Genomic DNA, 15,271 nt, shown 5'->3' with positions numbered 1-15,271 from the left:
ACTGTTTTTAAAAATTTAATTTTATTTTAAATTGTGGGATACATGTGCAGAATGTGCAGGTTTGTTACGTAGGTGATGTGTGCCATGGTGGTTTGCTGCACCTATCAACCCATCACCTAGGTAAAAAGTGATTGTACCATTTCACATTTCTGTCGGCACTCTGTGATGTTTCAGTTGTCCAGCATCTCTGTCAGCACTTAGTGTTGTCAGAAGACAAAACAGTAGCAAATGCAGAGTTCACCTCAGCACATTTCTTCTCTTTCTGGCATCTTAGGCCCTCAAAATCCTGGATTCTTTGGTTGTTCTCTATCTTTAAATTGCTATGCTTTTGTTATTGTACTTACTTTATCTAATTTTTATAGTTAGCATCAGTTAAAATGCTCTGCTATACACAGAGTCAAAGTCTCTTTCTCTCTTTCTTTCTTCTTTTTTGAGATGGAGTTTCACTCTTGTTGTCCAGGATGAAGTGCAACAGTGCAATCTCGGCTCACTGCAACCTCCGCCTCCCAGGTTCAAGCGATGCTCCTGCCTCAGCTCCCGAGTAGCTGGGATTACAGGCACCTGCCACCATGCCCGGCTAATTTTTGTATTTTTAGTAGAGACAGGGTTTCACCATGTTGGCCAGGCTGGTTTCAAACTCCTGACTTCAGGTGCTCCACCTGCCTTGGCTTCCCAAAGTGCTGAGATTACAGGCATGAGCCACTGCGCCTGGCCAAGTCTCTTTCTTTCTTTTGAAAACTATATTCTGTGGAAATTTTTCTCAAATTATATTAAGGCATCATTCTACTCTAAAGGGTATGGGATGGCATGAGGTGCTACTACGTATGTCTGGGTAATTGCAGTTTTCGTGTCACTATGTTATGGTGTCTACTGTTGTAGTGCCTGGAATTTGTTCCATTAGAAAGGAATTTATGAAACTGTAACTTACCTTTATGATTATACACATCTTCTTGTGTTGATATTGATCTTCGCTTAAGTTGGAAAATGTCAATGAAAAAAGCATATTATGAAGCTTACATAATCTTTAGTTTTACTTTCATAAGCAGACATTTAGCCTGCAGTGGTAGGCTTCTTGTCAATGGTTGCATGATATCTGCAAAGGGGAAGGAGCATCCACCTCTGGAAGATACATAAGGGAGAGGGGACCTTATTTGTAAGAAGTAGGCTTGACTTGAAAAGGCTGGAAATTTTTGGAAACTCAGATTTACCCCAACACAACAGCCTTGTTTTGGAATACCTTTCAGAATTGCTTATTGCATTGCCAAGCAAACGAAGTCACTCTGGCAGGAGAGAACTTGGTGATGCTGTGTAACTTAGACATGACTGAGCTGAGTTGTGGCTCAGAGCAGAGGAAGGAGATTAAGCAGTTCCTGTGTCAGGTGATGTGATTTCTAGGGTAGCTCACCTGTCTTCCGGTATTTTGAAGCAGATCATGGAAAGAATTGGCAGCAATGCCGTTTCTCTTAAAACTCATTGCATGAACTGCTAATGATAGTTTTAGTGCAACGCAGCTCCTATTGACATCTGTACCTGCGTATTGTCAACATCCCAGAAAAACTGTTATGCTGCAAACCCTTTGAGAAATTTCAGTCTTCAAAATGGCAAACACTTCATTTGCCAAGCTAAATTTCGACCAAAAGTAATGTCAAGGCTATCTGTGCATGGATGAAGTATCTGCCTTCGCTGGCAATACATCTAGTTCTGTAGCTTTCATGAAGCAAGAAGGCCCACCTGTCACTGTGGCTGTGACTTTCTGTGTCAGCATGCATTGATGTCAAAGATTGCAGTGGTCCTGAAAGCCTGCTTTGACAGCCTATGATTTCATCAGAGCCGGGCCTTGAGTCACTGCTTTCTCAGGAGGTTTTGTTATGAAATGGAGCAGAACAGAAAGCTGCTTCAACTGCACAGGAGTTCACTGGCTCTCCAAAGCATAAGACTTAAAGTACTTGACTGAACTTCAGACTGAAGTTCTACTTTTTTTCCTTTGAAAGGAAAGGAAAACTTACAAAACAGAGAAAGAGGAATTCATTCATGACTTGGCTTATTTAACCAGATATTTTTGGCCATGTGAATGAGGTAAACTTTTCAATTGACCATTATGGATGTTGCTGAAAAGTGGGCATTTTTGGGCACTCTGTCTTCTACAAGAAGAGACGTGGGTGGACAAGTCTGCAAACCTCCTGCTGGAAGAAATGTTTGTGCAGCTTGGGAGTGGCAGAGTCATGCTGAGTCTTCAGTAGCAGAAATGTGCAGAAACCAATAGATGTGAATAAAGCTTTCGATAAAATCCAACATCTCTTCATGATAAAAACCTTCAACGAATTAGGCATCAAAGGAACATACTGCAAAGTAATGTTCTATGACAAAGCCATCTATGACAGATCCACAGTCAACATCATACTGAATGGGCAAGAGCTGGAAGTATTTCCCTGAAGAACAGCAACAAGACTAGGATGCCCACTCTCACCTCTCCTACTGTCTGCTTTTGAAGGTAACTTCTGCTCAGCAAAACATGAAAATGGAGTATGGATTCACAGTCCTTCTTTGAGGACAAGCCACTCATGAAGAAAACCTTGACACTGTTTTCCTTAGGGACTTGAGAAAGAAAAGGATGCAGTGTTGATCCAGCTGGGAAACCGTTGGAGAATGATGGTCTTCTTTGACATCCGACATTCACTGACTCTTGTCAGTGGGCTTTGGAAGTGATGATTTGGTATACCACTGCCTTCCTTTGGGTGTCTGGGTTTTCAAGTATTTGTTGGTATCTAAATTTAAAGAAGTCAGGTTGACCAAATGTCGAAGTGTTGTACATGTCAAATGTCCAGGAGTGTTTCACAATTCCATTGTTACATTCAATAATAATCATTATAACTTTGTTTATTGAATGCTTATTATGTGACAGGCACTATTCTAATAACTTTCCATGAATTAACCCATTGAATATTTCCAACATTAATATAAGGAAGGCAGTTTTATTATCTTCATTTTCAAATGAAGAGACTGAGGCCTAGAGAGGTTAATAAAACTGCCCAAGGTAATAGTGCTGCTCAGTGGTGGCGATAGATACAAACCTAGGTGGTCTGGCTCCAGGGTCCACATGTCCACACCCCTGGTAATTGCTTCTCTTATGCCAGGACACAGCATGCTTTGTGTTGTAGTTTTCATTTTAATCTTATTGGCACAATTTGGATTTCTTTTTGTTCTTTTTAGAGTGTCAGTATTAACTTTTGTGCATGAAAGGGAGAGGGGGAGAGAGGAAGAGAGAGGAGAGGAGGCAAAATTATCTCTGAAAAGATTTTTAAAATGTAACTTTAAGGCAAATTGTGCTCAAAATTTCTCATGCCTTTGTTATTTACATTTTACTGGGGAGGGGGCTCATAACTTTTATTAGGGATACCAGAGGCTCCTGAGACGCCAGAGCAGGGACCATATCTGTGTGTCTTTGTCTCCCATATGCTTGGCATAGTTCTGGGCACATAGTATTTGTTCTGTAATTTTTCATTGAGTATAAAGTTGCTGTACCTAAAGAGTTAAAGCTCCATTTCCTGGAAAGCTTCCTTTTTCAAAACACTTTACTTCCAGCTAGTTGATACACAATACACTCATTTGGTCAACAGTTAGTTATTCAACACCTTCTATGAATGGGTACTTACCTAGGCACCAGACATACATAGATGCACATATTAGACTATTAGGTCCCATCCCTGCACATTGCTGATAGTCTGTGGAAGGAAGACATGACTCAAGAAGCAATTTAATAAAGAATGGTAGGGGCTGTCGGGGGAATTACATGTGCCATAGAAGTACATAGAAGGAGCATTCAGTTTTGTCTGGGGTATGGTCAGGGGCTCAGGAAAGCTTGTCTGAACTGTAGTATATAAGCCAAGACCTGAGGAATGAACTGGTAAAGGGGAGAAATTTTTCAGGCAGTGGGAGCAGCAGGTACCAAGGCCCGAGGCAAGAGAGAGCAAGATAGGGAAGGTAGAGAACTGAAAGAACATTTCAACATGGCTGGATCGTGCCACAATGAAGCCACAGATGAGCTAGAGAGCCAGCCAGGGGTCAGGGCCAAAGACCCTTGTCTGACAGGTCAGGCAGTGTGGATCCCTTGATAGCAATGAGAACATTGGAGGGTTTCCCACACGGGAGAGCTTTGATCAGATTTGCATGCCTTGCAAGGATTGCTCTGGCTGCTCTGTGGAGAATGGACTTGGAAGAGAGAGCCGTTCAGAGATTCTCCCATGGTCTAGGTGAAAGACAATATGGTCTGTGTGAGGATAATGCAGTGGACGAGGATGACCCATATAGACACAGGAATTTCTAGGTGTTGTCCTCTGCAGGCTTTGGTGCTAAGGTGGATGTAGACGTTGTGAGAGAGAGAAGAGTCAAGGATATCTCCCAAGTTTCTGGCATGGGCAGTGGATAGACTGGTCAAAAAACCAAAAATAGATGATGTGGGGGTGGGGTAGGTATGTGCAGAATTTGGTTTTGCACATGTTGGGTTGGAAGTGCCTGTGTGACACCCCTGTGAAGTGCCCTGTGCCAGCAGCATGACTGTGCAGCTAAAACACTTCCTGCTCAAGTAGCTGGGCTATTCCATGGACCTAATCTTCATGCTTTCTGGCAGAACTCTAGGTTCTTAGAAGCAGCTGCCCCTGGCCCTGTCTGTAGGAGGACCTCTAAGCTTGTGAAGGAATCTAGTTGGGACTGTCTTGACACCGGAACCTCAGTAGTGGCTGAAGTGTCTCTGGGGATTGGGACCCCAGCAGGACAAGGGAAACAAAACCCCTGTAGAGGCAGCTGTGGGAAAAATGGGATGGGGTGAAGTTGAATGTCTTGAATTAGATCCCTGGTTACCTACAACCCTCCAGAAAGTAAAGGAAGAGTCAGAAAGGAAGCTCAAGCACCTTGTCTTCGGGGATATTGGTGACATCCTGGTTAGTAGCATGAGTTGTGGTACAGACAGAGTTGGGTTTGAGATCCTGCTCTACCACAAACAGATATGTAAATCTGGGCTTAACATCTCAGACTCTTTATTATCTCATCTGTAAAATGGTGAAAACGATAGTACCCACTTTACAGGATTATTGGGAGCATTCATGTGATAATGGATTTAAATCCTAGCTAGAACATAATCAATGCTCAGGAAATGGCTACTTCTATTTCTTCTCTTCCTCTTTTTCTTCTGCTTTCATTTGTTGTTATAATCATCACTCACATGTCTCTCTGAGATGTATGTTCTTGAATCTTGAATCCCAATTCTATGGCTTCAGAAAGGCCAGAGTTTGCTTTCAATATCCATGCAAGTCCCTAGAGGCTTATTTCTATCATATAGACCATTTTTCACTGCACCACAGTGATGTGGAGACACTTCTGCAAGTTTTTCTCAAAGAACCTGTCATATAGAACATTAAGGAGCCACGTAGACTTCATTGAAAGGAAAATTTGGGAGCTGCACTATCAGCTTTAATAGGCACTATAGGCATCGCTGTTTCTAACATACCCATTGGATGCGTTATCTTTGGGGGCCCCTTAGCTCATCCCAGCCTCTTCCAGCTTTCCCCTGGACGACTCTTTAGTCCCTACTCATCCTTTATTGTGAATTGTCCCTGGGATCATCCATCTCCCTTTACTGTACAGAGCAGTTCAGATTCCCCAGCGCCTGCAACCCAACAAACATCCTCCAATCCATCAAGGGGATCAGCAGTCAGAGCACCCTCCACCTAATAGGACTACCTTTCCTTGAAGTTTGTGGGTATAAATAGCCCCTTTTAGTGGGGAAAGGATCTGATTTCATTATTAATAAAGTCACGGATATCTTTGTTTATGTTTGTTTGATCTAGGCCCTAGGAGATGGGTTGGTGGGTGAAATCTACTGAAGGGGTTGTGAGCATGGATTTTGGCCTTTCTAGGTTGAAACTTGGGCCTTCCCACTCACTCTTCTGTGGCCTTGGGAAATTTGCCTCACTTCTTTGAATCTGAGCCTAAGAGTCTAGGTTGGCTTTTCTCTTCTTTAAAGTTACCACCATCTACTTCATACCCTGGAAAAAGAGTCCCCAGCATACCTGTGAGATGGAATACTGTCATAGCCTCTGCCTTTCCCACTTCCTTGAAGGATTAGCCCACAGCCCTGGGTTTCTTGATGTTTTAAATGCTGTCCTCCCTGGAGGGAGGCAGGGAAGCAAAGTTGCACACCAGGAATATCGACAGAGATTCTAGAATTCCACAGAATTGGAAACTATGTCCCTGATCTATGTTTCTTGGGTTCCTGACTCTTCCAAGGAGTCCCTGGTTTCCTGTTTGCTTCCATTTTTCCCAAGAGAGGATCTTTCCAAGATCTTTTCTTCCCTTTCCCACCCTTTCCTTCATTGGGGCCACCAGACTGAAGGGCTGTGAGAATAGAACAGTGGGAGACCAGGTGAGTCGGGCAAGCCAACTTGATGAGAAATTTGATCATCCTCACAGGGCAGTGTCATGGAGGGTAGAGGTGGGGAGTGGTTGGAACAAGGCCCTGGACACCTAGCCAGGCTCTAGTTGTTCATCTCTCTCCTCTCTGTCCTTCCTCATCCCTTTCTCCTGACTTCCCCGGACTGCATTAAGGTGGCTGCCCTACCAGTCCTGAGTCCTAGAGACTCATTTACTTTTCTCCCTCCATCTAGCTTCCAAATTCATACACAAAGAATTTATTAATTGCCTGGAGGGTTCAGATTCATGTCATTCAAAATGACTGCCTGGATTCCACCTCTAGGCTGGGATTGAAGGCAAAGTACTGTTCCCAGAGATATGGGAATGGTTGAGAGCCAAGCACTCTCAAGATGCCAGGAATGGGCTCCATTGTCCATCAGCATCCACTTGTCCTAATATGTCATTCGCCTCTTGGGGCCCTTCTGGCTCTGAGAGGCCTGCCTGCTTTGATCAGTGCCTTCTGTGTTCATGTTGTGCTGGCTTCTGAACAGAGGCCAAGAACATGGCAGCAGGGCTGGTGGGCTGAGAGCCCACGGAGGAGTCAGGGAATGAGTGATGGCTCCTGATAATCGAGGGCCTCAAAATCATCCATGTTAGGGGAGTCTTTAGTTTTAAATGACTTGGGTCAGATGTGGGGACACTTGGCCATTAGGAAGTAAGCTTTACAAAGCTATTTAGGGTTAAGAAAGTTCCCCTTATATGGGAGCTCATTCTACATTTTTGTAACTCTTCCTGTGGTCTCTGATGTGCTGACTCTTTGTGGGATAAAGCCTGCCTTTGGAAGGTCCTATATACCAGTGGCCCATCTGGGCCATTTGGGTTCTATAGAGGCTCCCCTAGATGTCCTCTGGGGTGGAAGGAGTTCCGGAGCTACTTCAAGTCCTTTCCTCCACAGTGATCATGGCAGTGTGGCCAGGACAGGGGCTGTATCTTGGCTGGGCAATGAGGGAATTTGTCCTGGTGGCTGGAGATGTGTAGGGTGTTCCTAGACTGAGAGCCTCCCCCTCCAACTTTTTTTTTGGAGATGGAGTTTTGCTCTTGTTGCCCAGGCTAGAGTGTACTGGCATGACCTTGGCTCACTGCAACCTCTGCCTCCTGAGTTCAAGAGATTCTCCTACCTCAGCCTCCAAGTAGCTGGGATTACAGGTGCCTGCCACCATACCCAGCTAATTTTTCGTATTTTTAGCAGAGATGGGGTTTTACCATGTTGGCTAGGCAGATCTTAAACTCCTGACCTCAGGTTTTCCACCTACCTTGGCCTCCCAAAGTGCTGAGATTACAGGTGTGAGCCACCGCGCCTGCCTGAGAGCCCATTTTTTATGGAAGTACCATTCCTCGGTCGGGACTCTTAGAATTCAGTAGGGTATATTAGACAAATTATATGTCTAACTAGAAAAAGTGCATTTTAAAAGCTTTATATCTGGCTGATATTTTAATAGCCGTCTTGGTAACTTCTGACTATGTTTGTACTTATATTTGACTGAGACAGGTTGACTCTCCTTCCCACCCTAAGAAGTTTAAAAAATAAATACTTTTATGGGATCATAGGATTTTACATGCCAAGATTTAGACTGAATGTCTGAGCATAAAAATTGGTTTATATGTAATAGGAAGATTAATAGGCATTTCCTCCCATCCCCTGTCCCCTGTCTTGCAGAGTGGTCCTGGCAGCCCCTGCCTGCCTGTGAATACTTGGATTTGCCTCATTGGCAGGTCAGCATGGGGCAGGAAGAAGCCAAATGATTTTATGATCCATAAATGCAAGCACCAGACATGCTCCAAAATTCATTAGTGTTTACTTGTCATTACAAATAGCCTGTGTTGTTTGCCTTCCGACTAGACGGGGAGACAGTCAGGGCCCAATTGCAGGGTGTGGAGGGCTCCGAAGCCCCGACTCTCTTGGGAAATGAGAGTTTAAAGCAAATTTTAATTTATGGTTGGAGATTGTTTCTTTCTCCTGAGTGTAGGTATTGAGAATCTGAATCTTTAGATTCAGACTGGCTTTTCCTTCAGTGGAAAATATGAAGTTCTTAGATAAAACCTACTCATAAAATAAGTACTGATCTCTTGTTTGTTTTCTTTTAGTTATTTCCCCTTTTTGAATTAAAAATTTTTTAAGCAGGGAAAGCCCCTTGAAATATTAAGCCCAGATACTTCCCTGGGCAGCAGATTTTGTACCATTTCTCCCTGAGCCTGCCAGCTTTGCAGAGAGCAGCCCTGTGTCTCGGCCACCCTTCTCTCCTCTTGGACCTGTAGCACCCAGGGCTTGGGCTGTGGCCAGCCCCTGCCTGTAGCCCCCTTGGTCCATTTCAGACCTGGGTGACACCACGAGGTGATTGTGAGACTGTGGAATCCCCTAAACCACTGCCGCTCCTATGTGGAGATGGTTAGAACAGGCTGAGCAGTCTCAGCTGCACATATGCTGAGGCCAGGACTGAGGCAGCTCTTGGAGGCTGAGTGGCATCTGGGGGAAGGCTGGTGTGCAAGGGGCCAGATGTCTGAGGTTTCTGAGTGGAGTTGTAGATTTGAATGTAATTAGAGGATAATTCTTCCAAATGATCTTCATGTGGGGCTGGTGTAGGCATTCATGGGGTCAGCTTGGGTTGCTGGTTTCGTGCCTATCAATCACTCAGTTGGTCAGCACCTATTGACCAGGTACATAATGTGTGTAAGACCCCCTGCCTGGTATTTCAGGGAACTTGGGATGAATGAGGAATCCTTGGGCTAATGGGAAAGGTAAGAGATTTACCAAAATAATTACAAGGGTCTCACTAAAGAGGACCAAGTGCTATCTGGAAGGGGAGCCAGTACTTCCAACTAGGACAACACACAAAGCATCCTAGAGGAGCTCCCATTGTGGCCTGGAGAATTGGTATAATTTGGACACAAGATAGGGAGAAATGGCATTCCAGGTACCAGGAACAGCTTGAATACAGGTAAAGCAGTTAGGAAGAAAGTGGCCATGTACAGGGACCAGTGAGCAGATTAATTTTATCTAAAGTAAAGGTGAAAGGCTTTGTGGGAAGTAAGACTGGAGAATAGAGTGGTCCCACTATGGACTTGGTTCTGTAGGCACTGGCAGAGCAAGTGTTCTCTGGGAGCTATGCTTCCCTCAAGAAGCTGAACAGGCAGAATCCCAAGCCCTGCAGGTGCCATAGTCACAGCATGCCCCAAACCAAGCCTCATTCTTTCCCCATAATCCCGCTCTGGTACCCACCCCTAGAGTGGCATACCTGCCCACCCAGTCAGGGCAGAAGCCTGGTGTCTGTCATTGATGCCCGCTCTCTCTCCCACAGTCCCTGCTCCCAGCCAGTCTCCACTCTATCTCCCCTTCTTCCACCCGTCTGTCCCCAGTGGTACCCCTCAACTTTGGCACTTATCTCCCAGCAGGCGAATCTACATCCATGTCTGCCCCATCCCATTCTGTTGCTCACTCTGTGGTTTTAAATCTCTGTCCACATCACTGAGCCTCTTCAACATCTCTGGTGGTTTCCCCAGTGCCCTTGGGTGATTCCACATCTATAAGGGGGGATGCAGGTAGGAGTTGCTTATCCCTTCCTCCCAGCCCTCCTCTGGCCTCCCAACTCACTCTCTGATTCACCTCCTCTGGTCTCCCCACAGGCTGAACCTACCTCCAAGCCTATGTGTTTTCTGCTGTCTGCCTGGCATGCTAGTCCCCCCACTTCAGCTAAGCCAGCTCTTCTTATACTCACTGATCACACTCTGAACTTGTCCTTATGTGTTCAGCAACATGTTCACAATAGATGCCTGTCTTATCCACTGGAAGCCAAGCATTGCCTGGTCACTGCTCTATCCTCCCAAGCCTTGCACAGTGCTGGGCACAGAGGAGGCACTCCGTGAAGACTGACCGACATTACTGATTAAAGGACGCTGGAGACAGAATTGGGAGCTAACTCAAAACAGAGGAGTTGGGTCTGAGGTTGGAAACAGTGCCATGGTCTTGCTTCCAGCCTTAAAAAAGGGATTTCACACCACTGAAGGCTAGTGGCTCTGGTGTCCAAAGGGTTTCCTCATACTTTTAATTAAGTATTCCTGTATAGATCAAACATTTGAAAGGTTGTTTTTCCTTTGAGCCTTTTAGGAGAGGGAACAACTTTCCTGAAAGAGCCATTCCTTTTGGTCTATTTGCACACCAGCCATCTGTAGCCATCAGCAGACAGTACAAATGCCAGAACAGCCCAGCATCCTATAAGATGTTCTGCTGCATAGCCATTGCTGGAATTTATCAAATTCTGGCATTGTTTCCAGGAATCCTACTCTGTATAGAAACTTCAAGCTGCTCGTGATCAAAAAGCGAGTTACTGGTATGGGGGAGAAGACTCTTTGGGTGTGAAATGTTGAATGAAACTATTATCTTGACAAATGGAGACTTACGCTGTGGCCCCTCGTACAGTCTGCCTTGCTCCATACTGAATTCAGGCCTGACACTGCAGGGAGGTCTGGGGGTGGGGGGTGTGTCCCTAGGGTTGAGACAGCCTTCAGTCTGTCTGTTGCAACCTCTAAGCACAACATTTTTTACAGCCCCCATCCCCTGCCTCATCAGCCTTTTCTAAGTGATGTCTGTCCACTACCTGGTCTCCTGTGTGGTTATCTTACTTCATACCTGGACCTTTGCTTATTAAGAGGTCAGGCTCTGGAGTCTGCCATTTACTACCTGGATGAACTTGCACAATCATTTAATCTCTGTGAGCCACGGTCTTCTCATTCATCAAATGAAATAGTAAAACCTACTTTATGGTCTGGTTTTCAGACTTAAGTAAAATAAAGTAGATTTAAGCCTGTTATATAGTACCTAGAATGTAGAAAAGATGCAGTAATGTATAGTCCTCTTTCTTCCCTTTTTGTTCCTTTTTTTAACCCCTGTGGTGCCATTCACTTCTATATAGTCAATATTATTCAAAATATTGGTAGAAAATTATGGTAACCGTGCCTTCCCAGGCTGACAGCGCTGTGGTGAAGAGCCTGGGCTTGGGAGTGAGACCTGGATATGAATTCCACTTTGTCATTTATTTGTTACATGACTTTGGGCAAGTTAATTATCCTTTCCGAATCTCAATTTCAGTTATGTGTAAACTGGGGGCAATAACAGCCCTTCCTCAGGGTGCCATTGTTAAAAAATTAAGGAGCATAATGTAAGAAAAGTATTTTGCCTAGTGGCTGAAATACAGTAAGCAAACTGTTAGCTGCTATTATTAATGTTTATTATTATTATTCTCAGCCTAGGAACAGTACTGGAAACAGATCTTAAAGGACCCTATTCACCTCTCAAAGTGAGGAGGAACTGGGGGACTTGGAGGTTGGTTATCTCAGTGTGTTCCTGCTATATTCTCATCCTGCCTGGTGAGATTTGGGGCTACACAGTTTGGGTCTCAGCCTCTCCAGATGGGTCCCAGGTGTAAAGTGGCCTAGGTTACCTCCTTGGTATCTGACCATTTGGTTGTGTCTGCTTCTGACCTGCAAACGTTCAGAGACAGCTTTTTCTTGGGAACATGGAAAACATGTGGGACACTTCATGTATGATACCCATTTGTTCCCCTCTTCTCCCAAGTTATTCTCCTGCCCTGGACATCACATCCCTGCCTCCCTGCCCTGCTCCACTTGGAAGCACTTCTCACACCATGTTACCACCTTCAAAAGATGTACCTGACCCCACCTGGGATTTAACCCTTCTTACCTTGAATGCCTTTCTCTTCCTTCTCTTTCTTTTTTCTTTTCTTTCTTTCTTCCTTCCCTTTCTTCTCTTCTCCTTTTCCCTTCCTTCTTCTCTCTGTCTCTTTTTTTGGAACCTGAATTTTCCATTTGCATTTTTTTCTGTTCATCTATTCCCATCTGTCCCTAGCCTCCTTCCTTCTCTGCCACCCCACTGTTTCCTGCCTCCTGCCACACTAGATTGTCTTGTTCAGATCATCCCTGTACAACAGTGCACTGCCTAGAACCCCCCCCGCCTCCCCTTCTTGACTATATCTCTTGGACTCAACCTCTCCTTATGCCCTCAGAACACTTAAAGAAAGAAAAGTCCTGCAGTTGCTTGGTCTCCAGGGGCAAGTCTTACTTGATAACGTTTTTATGTAATTCCAGATATATGACCTCTGCTTCTCTTAGGCTCACAGAATGGAAGAACTGGGAGGATCTTAAAGACCACCCAGTGCTGCTGTATTTTACAGAGAGGAATCTGAACTCCTGCAGTGGGAAGGGTTGACTTTAAGTCACAGAGGGGGTTTAGGACACAGCTCAGATTAGAACCCATGACTCCTGACTTAGGAAGTCCCTATAAAAATATAAAATTGCCAATGTGAGCTGCGTGTGTCCTTGTAGGTCTTATTTTGTGTTTATTTCATTCTATCTGGAACCCGAGGTCCTCTAGCAGTTGCAGCTGGATCTACTTAACTTATTAATGACAAGCCCTACCTCCTTTTGCAGGAGTGAGGCCTGGAGGTGGGGACAGACTTCAAGCAATGGAGATATAAACAACCTAGGTCAGTCATATGCAGTCTTCTCATCTGTTCAGCCTTCCTGCTTGTCCTGGGCTGACCTTGCCCTCTGGTTCTTAGCTGCCTGCCTTGGCTCCAGCCTTACTCCAGCCCTTACTGTTGGGGCTTCATGGTTTGTCTTTGGTTCTCCTACCTTGATCCCTACTTTTAAATGAGTATATCTTATATTTCAATGTCATATCTTTTTATGTCAGAGCTGTGTTGTCTAACATGGTGGCTGCATGTGGCTATTGAGCATTTGAAATGTCATTACTTCAAATTAAGATGTTCTGTAAATATTAAAAAAAAGACCAGATTTCAAAGACTTACTACAAAAAAGGAAAATATCTCCTTAATAATTTGTTATATTTTCTATTATATTTTGAAAAGATAATATCTTGGATATACAGTCATATATCACTTAAAGATGGGATACATCCTGAGAAATGCATCATTAGGTGATTTTGTCCTCGTGTGAACACCATATTGTGTACTTACATAAACCTAAATGGCATAGCCTACTACATTTAGGTGATATGGCATAGCCTCTTGCTTCTAGGCTACAAACCTGTACAACATGGTAGTACACCAAGTGATGTAGGTAATTGTAATATAGTAGTAAGTATCTCTGTAGCTAAACATAGTTAAACATAGAAAAGGCACAATAAAAATATAAAAGATAAAAAGTATACACTTACCGTGGATGGAGCTTCCAACACCAGAAGTTGTTCTGAGTGAGTCAGTGGTGAGTGAATGTAAAGGCCTAGGACATTACTGTAGTACACTGCTGCAGACTTTATAAATGCTGTATACTTAGGATATATTAAATCTATAAAAAATTTTCTTCAATAATAAATTAAACTTAGCTTACTGTAACTTAAAAAAAAAAAAAAACTTTTTGACTCTTTTATTATAACCCTTAGCTTAAAACACACATTATTCAGCTGTACAAAATTATTTTCTTTTTTAATTTCCTTATTCTGTAAGATTTTTTGTGTTTTAAAATTTATTATTTTTTCTATTTTTTGTTAAGGACTAAGACACAGACACACATTTGTTTAGGCCTACTCAGGGTAAGAATCATAAATATCACTGTCTTCCGCCTCCACAACTTGTTCCACTGGAAGGTTTTCAGGGATGGTAATACACATGGAGCTGTCCTCTCCTATAACAATGCCTTCTTCTGGCTGACCATTGTGGCTCACACCTGTAATCCCAGCACTTTGGAAGGCCAAGGCAGGTGGATCATCTGAGGTCAGGATCTTGAGACCAGCCTGACCAACATGGCGAAACCTCGTCTCTACTAAAAATACAAAAAATTAGCTGGGCATGTTGGTGCATCTGTAATCCCAGTTACTCCAGAGGCTGAGGCAGGAGAATTGACACTTTTGGGATAATTTGAACCTAGGAGGCAGAGCTTGCAGTCAGCAGAGATTGTGCCACTGCACCCTAGCCTGAGTGATAGCGAGACTCCAACTCAAAACAAAACAAAACAAAACAATAATGCCTTCATCTGGAAGGACCTGCCTGAGGCTATTTTACAGTTAACTTAAAAAAAAAATAAGTAGAAGGAGTATATTCTAAAATAACAATGGGCTGGGTGCAGTGGCTCACACCTGTAATCCCAGCACTTTGGGAGGCTGAAGTGGGCGGATCACTTGAGGTTAGGAGTTACCAGCCTGGTGAACACAGTGAAACCCTGTCTCCACTAAAAATGCAAAAATTAGCTGAGTGTGGTAGTGTGTGCCTGTAGTTCCAGCTACTCAGGAGGCTGAGGCACAAGAATTGCTTGAACCTGGAGGCAGAGGTTGCAGTGAGCTGAGTTCGTGCTGCTGCACTTCAGCTTGGGTGACAGCAAGACTCGGTTTAAAAAAATAATAATAACAATGAAAAGTATACCAAATACATAAATGAGTAACAGTCATTTATTATCAAGTATTATGTACTGTATATAACTGTATGTGCTGTACCTTTATATGACTGGTAGCACAGTAGATGTGTTTACACCAGCATTACCACAAACCCTTGAGTAATAGGTTGTGCTACAACTTTTCTATGACTACAACATCACTAGGTGATAGGAATTTTTAGCTCCATTATAATCTTATGGGAACACTATTATATATGTGGTCCGTTGTTGACCAAAATGTCGTTCTGCAGTACGTGACTATATTGAGCTAAATAAAATAAATTGTCAAAATTAATTTTACCTGTTTCTCCTTTTTTAAAACATGATATTCAAGAATTTAAAATATATGGATTATATTTCTGTTGGACATCACTGGGTTATGGCTTCGTAGGCCTTTCTCAACCAG

General features: G+C 43.7%; 1 protein-coding gene across 10 annotated transcripts in view; it reads left to right on the top strand.

Annotated features, from left to right (window-relative positions):
- Nucleotides 1-15,271, top strand: part of RALGPS1 (Ral GEF with PH domain and SH3 binding motif 1) — a 379,879-nt gene that overhangs the window by 131,475 nt on the left and 233,133 nt on the right. The gene's annotated exons all lie outside the window — the stretch shown is intronic.

The sequence above is a fragment of the Cebus imitator genome, unplaced genomic scaffold (genome assembly GCF_001604975.1).
Source record: "Cebus imitator isolate Cc_AM_T3 unplaced genomic scaffold, Cebus_imitator-1.0 Scaffold216, whole genome shotgun sequence".
Classification (NCBI taxonomy): Eukaryota; Metazoa; Chordata; class Mammalia; order Primates; family Cebidae; genus Cebus; species Cebus imitator.
The sequence above is the reverse complement of the archived record's forward strand: the minus strand, read 5'-3'. Positions and strand labels throughout refer to the sequence as shown.